Here is a 13,000-nt window from a genome sequence, read left to right on the forward strand (position 1 = left end):
AAAGTTTGGGGCGCGGGGCGGGGAGGGGGCGCCGGGGTGCGGGCGGCTCCGGGTGGGCTGAGGGGCCGGCCGCCTCACCGCGCCAGGGCGCCCATCCTCTCCCTCCTTCGGACAGTCTTCTCGGGGTCCTGGAGTCCGCCGTGCCGTGCGCCCCAAAGAATCCGAGACATAGCCGAGGCGAATGCAGCTGAAGGGGGGGCTGGTCCGGGGAACGGAGAGCGCGGAGCGAGCGGCGGCTCCCGGATTGCCAGGGCTCCAGCTTCTCCAGAGAGACTCCCCAAGAGTTTCGGGCGAGAGTGCGTGCCGGGGGGCGGGGAGCAGGGGGATTGTTTAAAGCTCCTCCCGGAGGGTCCTCACTTCTACATGACAGCCGTCCACCGCGAATCCACTAGGTAAATCCGTTCAGCATCGTGAGTGGGGACCGGGGAGGCCACTTCGCCGGCCCGACCTCCTTGCGAGAGAAAAGCAGACCCCATGGACTCGAGGCGCCCCTTCCCCGCTCCCAGCCCCGGCCGGCTCGCCCGACCGCGCCGGCCTCCCCCGGGCAGCGCGCGGAGCAGCGGCGCGCATCGCCTGCTCCCGAGGCGATCTCCGCGTCCGCCGCCTCCCGACACTTACGCCCGGCGAGGGGTTCAGAGGCGAGAGGGCACCTCGTGAAGGAAGCGGGGATCGAACGGGGGGAAAGAGAGCGGAGCAAAAGAGGAAGCAGACGAAGGAGTGGGGCGGAGGTGGGAGGGGGGAGACAGAAGAAAAGAAAAAGAAGAAAGAAAAAAAGAAAAGAAAAACCACACACGCTGGCGAAGCGAGGGGCTCTATGCAAATCTGCAGTCTCCAAACAGCAAATCACTGAAGCTCGGATGCAATGCAGAGGACGAGCCTATGTAACGAGGGAGGCTGGTCTAGCTTCCCACAAAAATCGCCCCGCTTTGCCTCTCTCAGGCATTCTCCACACATCAAAGGGACACGTGTACCGCGATGCGGGGAACACCTAAAAAGCCCCGCTCCCTCCTCTGCCAGGTGATCCCTCCGTCTGAATTACAGCGGCAAATGGCACCCTTCCCCTACCCCTACGGTTTAGATGTAACCAGTGTCTTGAGAGCTCTTAAAAGGGAAAGAATTCGGCTCTTTTTATTGGACCAAACTTGTTCTGCCAGGTGTTCAAACCCAATCTGCTAAATATGGCTTGACACCATCTACTCAAGCATCAGTTTTGGTGATCTGTTAATTACACATATTACTCATAACAAAGAGTCCTCGATCCCACTACAATACCACATCTCATACAAGGCAGTGGAAGTGCAGGGAACCAAAACACACGAGGAGGAGAAAAAAAAAAAAATGAGAGACTCTGGCAGCCAAGGGAGAGACAGAAAAAGAAAGAATGAAAGAGAGGAAGAAGGAGACAGGTGGTAAAGAGGAGGGAGAGGGAAATAGTGTGAATGAGATTGCTTGGACTTCAAACATTTGGGGGGCATTTAGGAACCCCCAAGACCCTCTACAGAAGCCTAGCTGTGATGATCTTTTGTAAGGGTGGAGTTCTGCCTTTCTCTCGTCCTTTTTCATAAGGAAAATAGCACTAGGAAAAAAATTTTTTTAAATCCTAAATCTAGTGCCTCCAAGGAAGAGAGGATGTTTATACGCTCACTCTTGGTGAAACGCACTATCTTTAACTGAAAGCTGCTTGTCCTGGGTGGGAGACCAGCAAAGCCAACATGTACCTAAGAGTAAAAATCTAGGACAGCAAGTGGAGTTGGCAAGGAGGACCGCAGTCAGTGGAGGCTAGCAGACAGGATTTAAGACCATGACTAAAATCCTCCCCTGGTTTCCAAAAGAGGACAAAAACCATGACATGTCTAGTGGCTGAACATTTTTTGCCTTTATTCCTACTTAAAAACAAAGGAAAACAACTCTGAAAAGGCACTACTTCTCTCTGGCTTCTCACTGTCTGTGTAATCCCTTAGATCAACAAATACAAAGTAGTGTGTCTGGAAGATTAAAAAAAAACATGCTAGGAGGATTTGCTTCAAAGCAGCCATTCATGGAAGTGGCCATTTAGACTTGTATATTGCATCCTACTTCCTAGAGTCCACCCTGGAGCTCTGGTGGTCAGTATGTAACCACGGTCCAGGGGCCCACAAATCAAATCTCTAGCAATCCAGCATGTCACATTCCTGTCAAGTTTATGTGGTTCTGACTAAAAATAATAATAATGTTCTTCAGTAGTTCACTAATTGAAACAGCTTAGCCATGCTGGAGAATGTGCTTTTATCTACTTAAATACACCATGTCTCCCAACTTCCCCCAGCTGTTCAAAGAGCAACAGAACCCAAATTCAGCCCCTTCCACTATGTTCTGTTCCCACCCGTATCCCCAGGCCATTTCTTCTTCATTTTGTTATTTTTCAGCATGTGTATTTTAATTCCTTAGCCAAGGATTGTGAATATTCATTTTTAATATATCAAGTAAGCTTCAAAAGAAAAATCATCCTGATGGTGTGGATTTAAGACTCTAGGTAATACTCTGCTAGAGACATCTCACGGTGTTAGTATGGACAGAGTACTGGATGAGGACATAGGAAACCCATGCTGCATTCTTGGCCCTGCCATTTACTGCTTATGTCACATTAGTCACTTGGCCTCTCCCTGAGGCTCCGTGGCTTCCTTTATAAAATCATCATGTTCCTATCTTTTCTAACAATCCCACAGGGCAGGAAGGCTATGATGTACTATTTAGTGTGAGAATACTTTAAGATATATTGAATGCTCCCCACAATTGAGGCATTATGTCTCTCCCATATAGGTCTAACATATTTGAGCTGATTAGCCGGCATAGTTCATTCATTTCCCTTCCTTCTATAGGAAACGTAGAGCATTGGGGCGCCTGGGTGGCTCAGTCGGTTGGGTGTCCACTTCGGCTCAGGTCATGATCTCACGGTTTGTGGGTTGTGCCCCCCACCCCCATAGGGCTCTGTGCTGACCCCTCAGAGCCTGGAGCCTGTCTTCCGATTCTGTGTCTCCCTCTCTCTCTGACCCTCCCCTGCTCATGCTGTCTCTCTCTCTCTCTCTCTCTCTCTCTCTCTCTCTCTCTCTCTCAAAAATAAATAAAACATTAAACAAAAAAAGGAAACGTAGAGAACTGCATTGTTCTCCAATACGCACAGAACTGTCCTTCCCTCTCCATCTAAATGGGAGATTCCTGAGGGGGAGAGAGTCAAGTTTTCATCTGTACTCCTGCAAGGGCTGAGCAAATGTGAAATATAATTTAGTCTCTTGGTGCATACAGTCAATTCTCATCCTCCATTGTACTTATGATCTATAAAGTCACTACAGACCCTGAATTAGGGAATACTGAACCATTGTTCCTAGGGCTTAGGTTCCTACAAGCCTAGGTCACAGCTTTTTAATCAACTAATCAATACATAACATCATTTTATGTGGTTTTTTTTCTGTTTTAAGATGACTTATTTATTTGGTGTCTCATTAACACCGAACTCGTTGTCAACATCACTAGAATTCAAGCCTGAATAAGGCTTATCTAAAGTACCTACTTTCTTTGAAAGGTGTACCACAGCCTTCTTTTTTTTTTTACATTTGTTTATTTTTGAGAGACAGAAACAGGAAGAGCACAAGTTGGGGAGGGGCAGAGAGAAAAGGAGATACAGAATCTAAAGCAGGCTTCACCTTATGAGCTATCAGCACAGAGCATGATGCTGGGCTTGAACTCACAAACTGTGAGATCATGACCTGAGCCAAATTCAGACGCCCAACCATCTGAGCCACCCAGGCGCCCCTCCACAGCCTTCTTAGGAACATTAGACAGCACTTCAGCCCTATGTTCAAAGGTCACTTTATTTTATTTTACTTTTCAATTTTTTTTAACATTTATTCATTTTTGATAGACAGAGGGAGACAGAGCACAAGTGGGTGAGGGGCAGAGAGACAGAGGGAGACATAGAATTCGAAGCAGACTCCAGGCTCTGAGCTGTCAGCACAGAGCCCTATGAGGGGCTCAGACTCACCGACCGACCGAGAGATCACGACCTGAACCGAAGTCGGACGCTCAACCAACTGAGGCGCCCTTCAAAGGGCCATTTTAAACAGCAAAATCACCAAAACCAAAACCAACAAAATCACAAAAATTTGAAAAACATGCCACTAAATAGAACAAAGAAAGAGCACTCGTTTATACTATGTGAGCTAAAATGAGAAGGCAGAGTGTTGCCTTGTTTGACCTCAGCTGGGAGCTGGGTGTTAGGGACTCAAATTTTTTGTCACTCTGCACATGTCTGTTAATGATCATCATAGTGCCACTATTATTGATTTGGGGGTTACGAATTTTAGTGAAGACGTGAATTCATATCTGAGATTAATGAGGATTTACTGAGTTTGTTATTCTCAAAAAAAAAAACAGAGAAGGATGGGGCTGGGGCTTTGGACAGTGATTTATATAAATTAAAGATCAGAGTAAGTAAAGAATTCTGATGAACATTCCCAAGAGCATTTCCTCCTTCCTGTCTTACATTGTTTCTGGCCTAGGGAGAGAAAGGTAGGGTTAGCGAAAGGATAGGCCAGAATTCTCAATTTTACTGGAGTCTCAAGAGCTAAAGAGGGAATATTTACAGCTGCCTTGGAAGAAGAAACTGTAGCTGCAGTTTTCAGTCAGATGTCCAGGGCACCTTCGCCATACCTGGGAGGTTCCAAGGTGGATGGTGCGGTCCTGATCCTGCAATACTCGTTATAAATGGTCATAATTTGGTGGAACTAGGGGCCAATCTCTACCCAGAGAGTGGTGAAAAGTGTTGTGATCACAACTTTTGCCTAATCTGAATGAAGCAAGTAAAGCAAGCAAGGTGCTTATTCATTCTGTCTCTTCAGCTGGTCAGTCCTTGTGGTTGGAACTGCATAATTTAAAGGAATCTGAGGCAGCCTCGACAAATTGTTGTCAGGTGAGTTCAGAATTGGTTGGAGGAGACATGGTGCCTGGCTGCCTGTAATTTACTCTTAAATATTTCAGTATAAACAGTGTAATATAAATGTGTGTTAGTGTTCTGTGTCCCAGGAGAGTCAGCTGCTTCATCAGGAATTTATGCTCCGATGTCCTAGCCAGAATTATAGAAGCCAGAGGTGGCTTCTAGGAGCCTCGGCTATCATCTCTCCAGTCATGATGTGGCTTTGCTCATTACTTACAACGTATGTTAAATAAAAGATTCTAATTTGTGAAATAAAAGACTTGTCGATTGGTGTAATGGAGGTTAGGAATGCGTTCTCTTTGGTGATGTTATTAACAGTCAAGATCAGTGGATTGGCCAAAATATTTTATAGACATGCTTTGCTTCCACTTGAGTGGATGAATAGAGTGGATGAATTTAAGAGGCCTTTCACCCTTTACCACAAGGAATAGTGCAATAATAATAGTAATACTAAGAACCAACACATTTGTAACTGGCACAAGTCTGAGAGATGTAAATGCATTTGTTCATTTAATCATCATAAACCCTTATGAGGTGGGTGCTATTTTTGATCCTTAACAGACCTTAGTCACCTAATTCTGACAGATGATGAGCTGGTTGCTGCCATATTTGCAAAATACTGCCATATTTGCAAAACCTTTTTTGCAAGACATTTTTCATGTACCTAACAGAACCAAGAGCTGGAACTTCATCAAGCTTCTGGAACAGGCTATAAGATTTTGTGTCTACTTATTAATAAATGTCTGCTTCTGTAGCAGAAGTTGTTTTACATTTTACATTCACTATGGCCTGCACTTTTGAGAACTCTTGGAGGAGTGGCTAACCCTCCCCGGCCTCTAAGAGCTGCGGCTACTGGAATCTACCAAAAGAACCCAACAGCTGTGCCTGGAATATTGTCCTAGAACAATTCACAGCTAATAATGTATAATGAACAAGAAATCAGGGAGCCTAGCTTGGACAATGGTGTTGGGAAATAAGAGATGGGGGTGCCCGGTGGCTCAGTGGGTTAAGCATTCCACTTGGGCCCAGGCCATGATCTCACAGTTCTTGAGTTCAAGCCCTGCTTCAGGGGAGCTCTGGCCCTGCTTGGGGGAGCGGGGGGCGGGAGTTCAAACCCTACTTTGGGCTCTGCGCTGACACTGATAGTGAAAGCCTGCACAGGATTCTCTCTCTCCCTCTCTCTCTGCCCCTCACTCACTTGTGCTCTATCTCTCAAAAATAAGTAATTTTTAAAAGTAGAATATCTTTAAAAAGAATAAATGGGAGATGGGTTTGAAAACTGAGGGGGTGGAAACAAAGAAAATGGAAGGAGAGAGGAGAGTGAGTGGAAAGGGGAGAGTGCAGAGAAATGGAAAAGGACAGGTCATTTCAACTTATTTTTTCATATTCTAAAAATCAACCCCTCTGTCTCAAGAAACAGGATGGTTGTCAAGCAGATAACTTTCAACCTTTTCGTGTTTTCCTTAAACTTAATTGGAAATTCTTACAGCTCAGTATTAAGCTTTTTAAATAGAAAAGTAGACACTAAAAACAGCGGAGGGGAAGTATGTTAAAACCCACAGGCAGCACCAATCTTTTAAAAATTAAAAATGAGGAGAGTGTCGGTCTTGCATTTTGCATTTCTACTCCTGTCAGCACAATGAAAAGACAAGCAGACCCCCACATCCGTCTACAGGCATTTCTGAGTTGGGACCCAGAGAGTAGAAAGTGGTAAAGACTCAAAAGAGGGTGTCCTCTGTGAAGCCGTAGAGACAAGCCTCTGACCGTGTTACCTTTCTGGGTTAGTGCAGGTCCCTACGGGCATTCTGAGAAAAAGTCGGAATAAGAGAGCGGGAGTGTTGAGAGTAAAGTAAACCCAAACCAATCAACCAACTAACCACACAGTGAAAACATTAAAAAAAAAAGTGCTGGGACTGAAAGCATTCCTGGAGATTTTGTAGTGTAATCTTTTGTATTCAGATGATAAACTTGAGGTACACAAAAGTAATAATCTTACTGAAAAGTCCAGTTTATTTATGAAGTGTTTTCTTATCTGGAAGCATAATTTCATGTCCCACCACGTGTAGATCTAGATTGGTGAATTCAGTCAGTGTAGCTATTACCCAGAACCTCCATATTGGCCTAACCCGTGAGGGGGTGCAGATCGTGGGAACCCAACACAATACCCAATTCACTCAAATTAAATTAAAATCTGAATGTGCAGTTTGTTTTGTGAACCTTGATTAGATTTATTCAATCAAGGTTAATTGTATTTAGGACTGAAGTATTTTACTGTCCCTATCTTTTCTCTTGCCCTATTTAATAAAAATTCCACTTACGACTTCCTACCTAAAACTTGTTGCCTAAGCACTCAGGTGGGGTCATAGAAGTCTCACTGCGATAGCGTGCTTAGGTGTGGGTATTGCTTAAGCATCAACCAATCATATGTCATCTTTCAATCACTGTCATTGTAATTGTTTGTATAGCTATTTCCACCAACTTGTGTTGCTGACACACTCTTCCGAAGGTTCATACTATGTGATTAGAATATATTCGTAATCCAGTAGACCACGTGGCTTGAATGGCAGACTGTGAGTCTGAATCCATTGGTATTATCCATGTGACATTGGGTTTAATGGACCCTTGCCCCAGTTTCCTCATCTGTAAAATGATTATAACACTCTGTGTAATGGAATTGGAACAGTTTCTAAAATATACGGGGCACTAAATGAAAGTTACTGTCATTTATTCATATGTACAGGTTTTAGACAGGTGCTACAAACATAATGATAGTGAGCTGTAACTGATTTTTAATTTAGTCCTATTTCAAACTCTTCCCTACTCAGTCTCCAGTCCAGGGTGGCCACCTCCCCAATAATTTCTTAGTTTAGTTTCTATTTCTCTTTGGTGCTCAACCTTTAGTGTGTGGCGAATACTAGATGGACTTGTTACATCATAGATTGCTTTCGCTTCTGATACGTAGAGGTACCGAAAATTTGCATTTTTAACAAGTTCCTAGGTGAGGCTTATATGGCAGGCCCAGGGGAACCAGATTTTCAGAAACACTGCTCCATCTAAATGTCAAAGTCTTTGCCAGAGATTTTATTAACCAACACAGGGCAAGCTTTCTCATTATGCTCCTTAACAATCGCCTCACCTTCTTAGCCGTGTACTCAACACAGAGAATGGTGCTCCCAGATCTCTTCTCTAAAGCATTCTTTAAAGACTTCAAAATGCCTGCTATATAACCTTACATGTCATCATCCCACACCTTTCCTTTACTCTGCTCAGAAAATAAAAAATAATATGGAATTTAAAAAAAGATTATTTTCCTTCCCATCTCTCGTACTTGAACCCTTCTTCGATTAGCTTTGCCAATGGCTAGAGGCAGGGACTCAGGCACTACACCAAGGTTCTATTCTGATTCTATTAACGGAGTTATTTAAACTCAATTTTCTTACTTTTAAAAGGACTAGAAAATTTGTAGAGTTGTTGTGAGGATTAAATGAGTTGACAGATGTAAAGTGCTTAGCATAGTGTCTGGCACACAGTATATATGTATTAGCATTTACTTATTTTGCAATTTTATTTACTTCCCTACTTAATTGATTGAAAGGATTATCTTTTCCTCTTCTTTTTTTTTTTTTTTTTACCTTTCCTCTTCTTTTATGACATGGGGAAATAAATCAAAATTTATGAGAACATTTCCACATAAAACCTAACATAGGAGTCTGTATCATAAAACAAACAAAAACACAACAAAAATACAAGTCCCTTTCAGGTCCTGTCTTATTACGCCTCTGGTCTGAGCTGCATCAGACCTGTAGCATGAGCTACAGGAAACATCAATGACCCAAAGTGACAACTTGGATCTGCCTTCCTGCATTCACCAACAGTTCCTCATGCAGATCCATCAGTGCAGGAGACAGAAGCAGGGGATTGTTAAGAATGGAGGCAAGTTAGGGTGACACAAAAACTGAAACAGAGGGGAGCCTGGGTGGCTCAGTCCAACTCTTGATTTCAGTTCAGGTCATGATCTCATGATTCATGGGTTCGAGTCCGGCATCTGGCTCTGTGCTGATAGTGCAGAGCCTGCTTGGGATTCTGTCTCCCTCTCTCTCTGCCCCCTCCCCTGCTGGCCCTTCATCTCTTTCTCTCTCTCTCTCAAAATAAGTTAAGTACACTTAAAAAAAGAACCTGACATATTTGTGAGTTCCTTAGTAAATACAGACATTCAAATCCAGAACTGGACATCATACACATACCATAAGTTCAATTTTCTGAATGTCAAGCACTGATTTGAACTCTCTTTATGAATATATGTTATGGAACGTATATTGCCATTTGAGTGTGCTGAAAGGAATTTAATCATGCAGTTTGAATTGAATCTCTAAATAGGTTTATCTGGGATCTATAATCTAATCCCCTTTCAATTCACTACAAATATATTAGAGTACACATTTTGTCAAGAGTGATTTTTTTGATGTCAGTATTATAGTTAAGTTCGTATGACTACCCTGCTACAAATATGTTTTCCAGGTAAAGTCAAAGTTCTTTAGCATGGCTTATTAAGCCTGTCAAAATCTGCCTCCATAGGCCTCTATTCTTTTACCTTTATTGCAACTTCTGTCACTTTCCCCACAAACAGCCTTGGTTCCAGCCACATGAAATTCTCTCTTTTCTAAGCACACGGCCCACTTTTTCACTTCTTTGCCGCTGCCCGGGCTATTCCCTCTGTAGAAAAAAGATCTTTCCCATTTCTCTCTCTCTTAAAATCACATTCATTCTTCTACCAAATTTTAACACATATAACTCTGTTGGAACTCTTTCCGAACTTTGTGATATTTGCTACCTTCTCAAGTATAGACTATCACAAATACCTAAAAAAATACCTGGGATATATAAAATGGTATATTCACATTATGATTGTGCTGACTGGATAAAGCATCAGAGTAAATGGTTAACTCTATCTCCACGTTTCGGAGTTTAACCAAAACCAACAGACAAAGGAAACAAATCATCTTCGATTTATCCTTACAAGCTTTTGGTTAGTTCTTTTATTGCCTAAAACATATAAGAAATTTAGGCCGAACTCTGATTTGAATGCTAAATAAATTGGTTTTGAAGAATAAGGGAATTTGTTGTCATATTTTCCTACTTGTGCTATAAGCAGATGTCTTTCTTTCATATACTATGTAACAGGGAAAAAATACCACCGAGCAGAGATGCTGGCTGCCAAGCTGAACTGCAGAGCAAACATTTATAGACAACTTATAAATCCTTGAAAATAGGATTTTATAATGGAAATACTGGCACCATTTAAACTATAACCATTCAAATAACATCACGATAGCAGAACTGATAATCTAATATACTTGTTCTGGGATGGATGAGAGATTAAGCTATAGATGTCAGAAAAAACTTTCAGTGGCTCCCTTCTCTCTGCGTGATGATTCCAGAGTTGAAATCTCTTAGAATAGTTTTCAGAATGAGTATTATATGCTTCCAAACATTTATTCTTAAAAGATAGATTCTATTTTTTATGCTTGTATAAGAAATATATGACCTCTGAGGCATTTCAAAAAATCATTAATCACTGGTGCTTTTTTTTTTTTGTCTTCCTTTTCTTTGATGAAAGAATTACTTTCCTCAGATTTTCTCTGTTCTATTGCTGAGATGATTCCCCCAGAGAATTGTGTGTTTATCTTGACAGGTGTTAGTAGATCTGGAGACCTCTGTGGAATTGTTCCTAGTTGCACTGAGGTACAGTAGAAAACATTACATCTGCAAACTAATGAACTTACCTTACTGCATTCTAAATAAAATAAACCACACAGCGAATGAAATTAATCTACTAATGTCTTTCTAATGAAGCTTTCATTAGGCATATGGCATGGTCTTTAATATTTAACACACGATAGTATTAAAACAAAGAATATCTGATGATTTTTAAAATAAATACCTGATGACTGCCTCATATATTACTTTCCGGTGAACTAGTTTAACATCATTTTACTTTAGGTGCTTAATCAAAGAGCTACAGGAAACATTTCAAATATTTATTTCTTCTCTTCATTGGAATGTCTCATCTACCTTTACCCTTAAATAATTAAAACTAGACTTGGTATTCTAATTTTTTATGTTTATTTATTTATTTTGAGAAAGACAGAGACACCACAAGTGGGGAAGGGGCAAAGAGAGAGAGAATCCCAAGCTAGCTATGTGCTCTCAGTGTAGAGCCCAATGTGGGGCTCGAACTACAAAGCTGTGAGATCATGACCTGAGCTGAAACCAAGAGTTTGACTCTTAACTGACTGAGCCACCTAGATGCTCCAGTGTTAGAATTTTTAAAAATTTCTTTTAATGTTTTATTTATTTTTGAGAGAGAGAGAAAGAGAGACAGCATGAGTAGAAGAGGGCCAGAGAGAGAGAGAGAGACACCGAATCTGAAGACAGTCTCCAGGCTCAGAGCTAGCTGTCAGCACAGAGCCTGATGCAGGACTTTAACCCACAAACCAGGAGATCATGACCTGAGCCAAAGCTGGACACTCAATTGACTGAGCCACCCAGGCAACCCTCCAGTGTTATAATTTTTAAGAGTGGAGAAAGCTTTCAATTTTCTATGCAATGTAAAGTTTCACTCACTAATAAAGTTTAGGAGCATCCTATTGAGAATGAAACTACTTTGGTCCAATTCACAATTTTTTGCATTAACATAATGCTACCTAATAGCACAGCAAACACCAGTTTCAATTATGGTGAAAGCTGGGTACTTTAATGGCCAATGGAAGATCAACTGCCAACATAATCAGTATGCCTTTATATTGCCAATATTTTGATTTGTCATTTTTCAAGGAAAAAAAATTAAAGTATCTATGTTAAAAAAAATTCTCAGTTTTGGAGCATGTGCTGTTCCTATCCGTCTAGTTTCTGTGGTATCACATAGAGGAGCTACACGTAAGAGACATCCTCATTGTTACACTCTGCCAAAGTCTTAATTTTTCACTTCAGGTTCCCATGTAAATTACCTCCTGGTTTGGTATGATCACAGTTGTCCAACTGAGACCTGAAGATCTTCTCAGTCATGCGTTTTACTGTTACTATTTGAATTTACTTATTTCAACTATTATTTACCGCCAACCAGTAAGAGGCAAAAGAAAAAAAAATACAGACATGGTAAAAGGAGTAAAGGTGGGTCTTTTCTCCTTCCACAGTAGCAACCAGAAATAGTGTGAAGGCAATGGATCATGAAGAAAAGCAATTTCCTACTTGAGGGATTAGACAGCACCCTCCTTTGTACTGCTAAATCAAAGTTTTAGTTATGTTTTCAAGTAATACTGATTTTTTTCAATTTACATGAGTGGTCTCTAGAGAAACTGCAAGAGACCCCCAAACACATATGCTTTCAGCCACTCTATAGAAGAAAGAAGTGGGGAGCCTTCTTTCTGCCTTACTGCTTTGAGCAAGCCTTTTACACAGCATGGGGGGAGAAGAAAAGAAAGAAAAAGAAACAGCAAACAAAAATCAAAATGCTACACAAGCTAAAGATATTCAGCTTAAAGAGGAAGAATCTGAACTGATATGTGAAGCCTTTTACTTTCCTTTCCTTAGGAAAAAATAAAGGTGATTTCTGTTTTCAAGCAGCTCCCATTTGCTAGCATTTGAAAATTGAAAACTATGTAAATTTCAGCAAATGTTTGCTCTACCTTTTAGGTTCTCAAGAATATTAACCACTGCTATAAGTCACTATTACATTCTGATTTGAGGAAATTTGTAGCATAAAACCATACCCCAGAAATAACATGTGAAAATCTTAATTTAAATTGCATTTACATTCCAGAAGCAGTAACACACACTCTTAAATAATAAAAGCAACTAATAGTTCCATGTATAAAATGTGAGGAAGAAAATTCATGAGCCTGTTTTCACAGATCCTGCCCCCCCCTTTATTTAAGGTTTATTGCTTATATGAGTCATGTTTAAGAAAGTTGCACATTTCCTATGCTAAAAACTGTCATGTCGTATAATTAAGAACAAAAAGTCCCATAACTA

At 41.4% G+C, this 13,000-nt stretch overlaps 1 protein-coding gene across 11 annotated transcripts in view; it reads right to left on the bottom strand.

Moving 5' to 3' along the window:
• NRXN1 (neurexin 1) overlaps positions 1-13,000 on the bottom strand; it is a 1,090,776-nt gene that overhangs the window by 403,055 nt on the left and 674,721 nt on the right. The gene's annotated exons all lie outside the window — the stretch shown is intronic.

Source organism: Suricata suricatta, chromosome 4 (genome assembly GCF_006229205.1).
Source record: "Suricata suricatta isolate VVHF042 chromosome 4, meerkat_22Aug2017_6uvM2_HiC, whole genome shotgun sequence".
Taxonomy (NCBI): Eukaryota; Metazoa; Chordata; class Mammalia; order Carnivora; family Herpestidae; genus Suricata; species Suricata suricatta.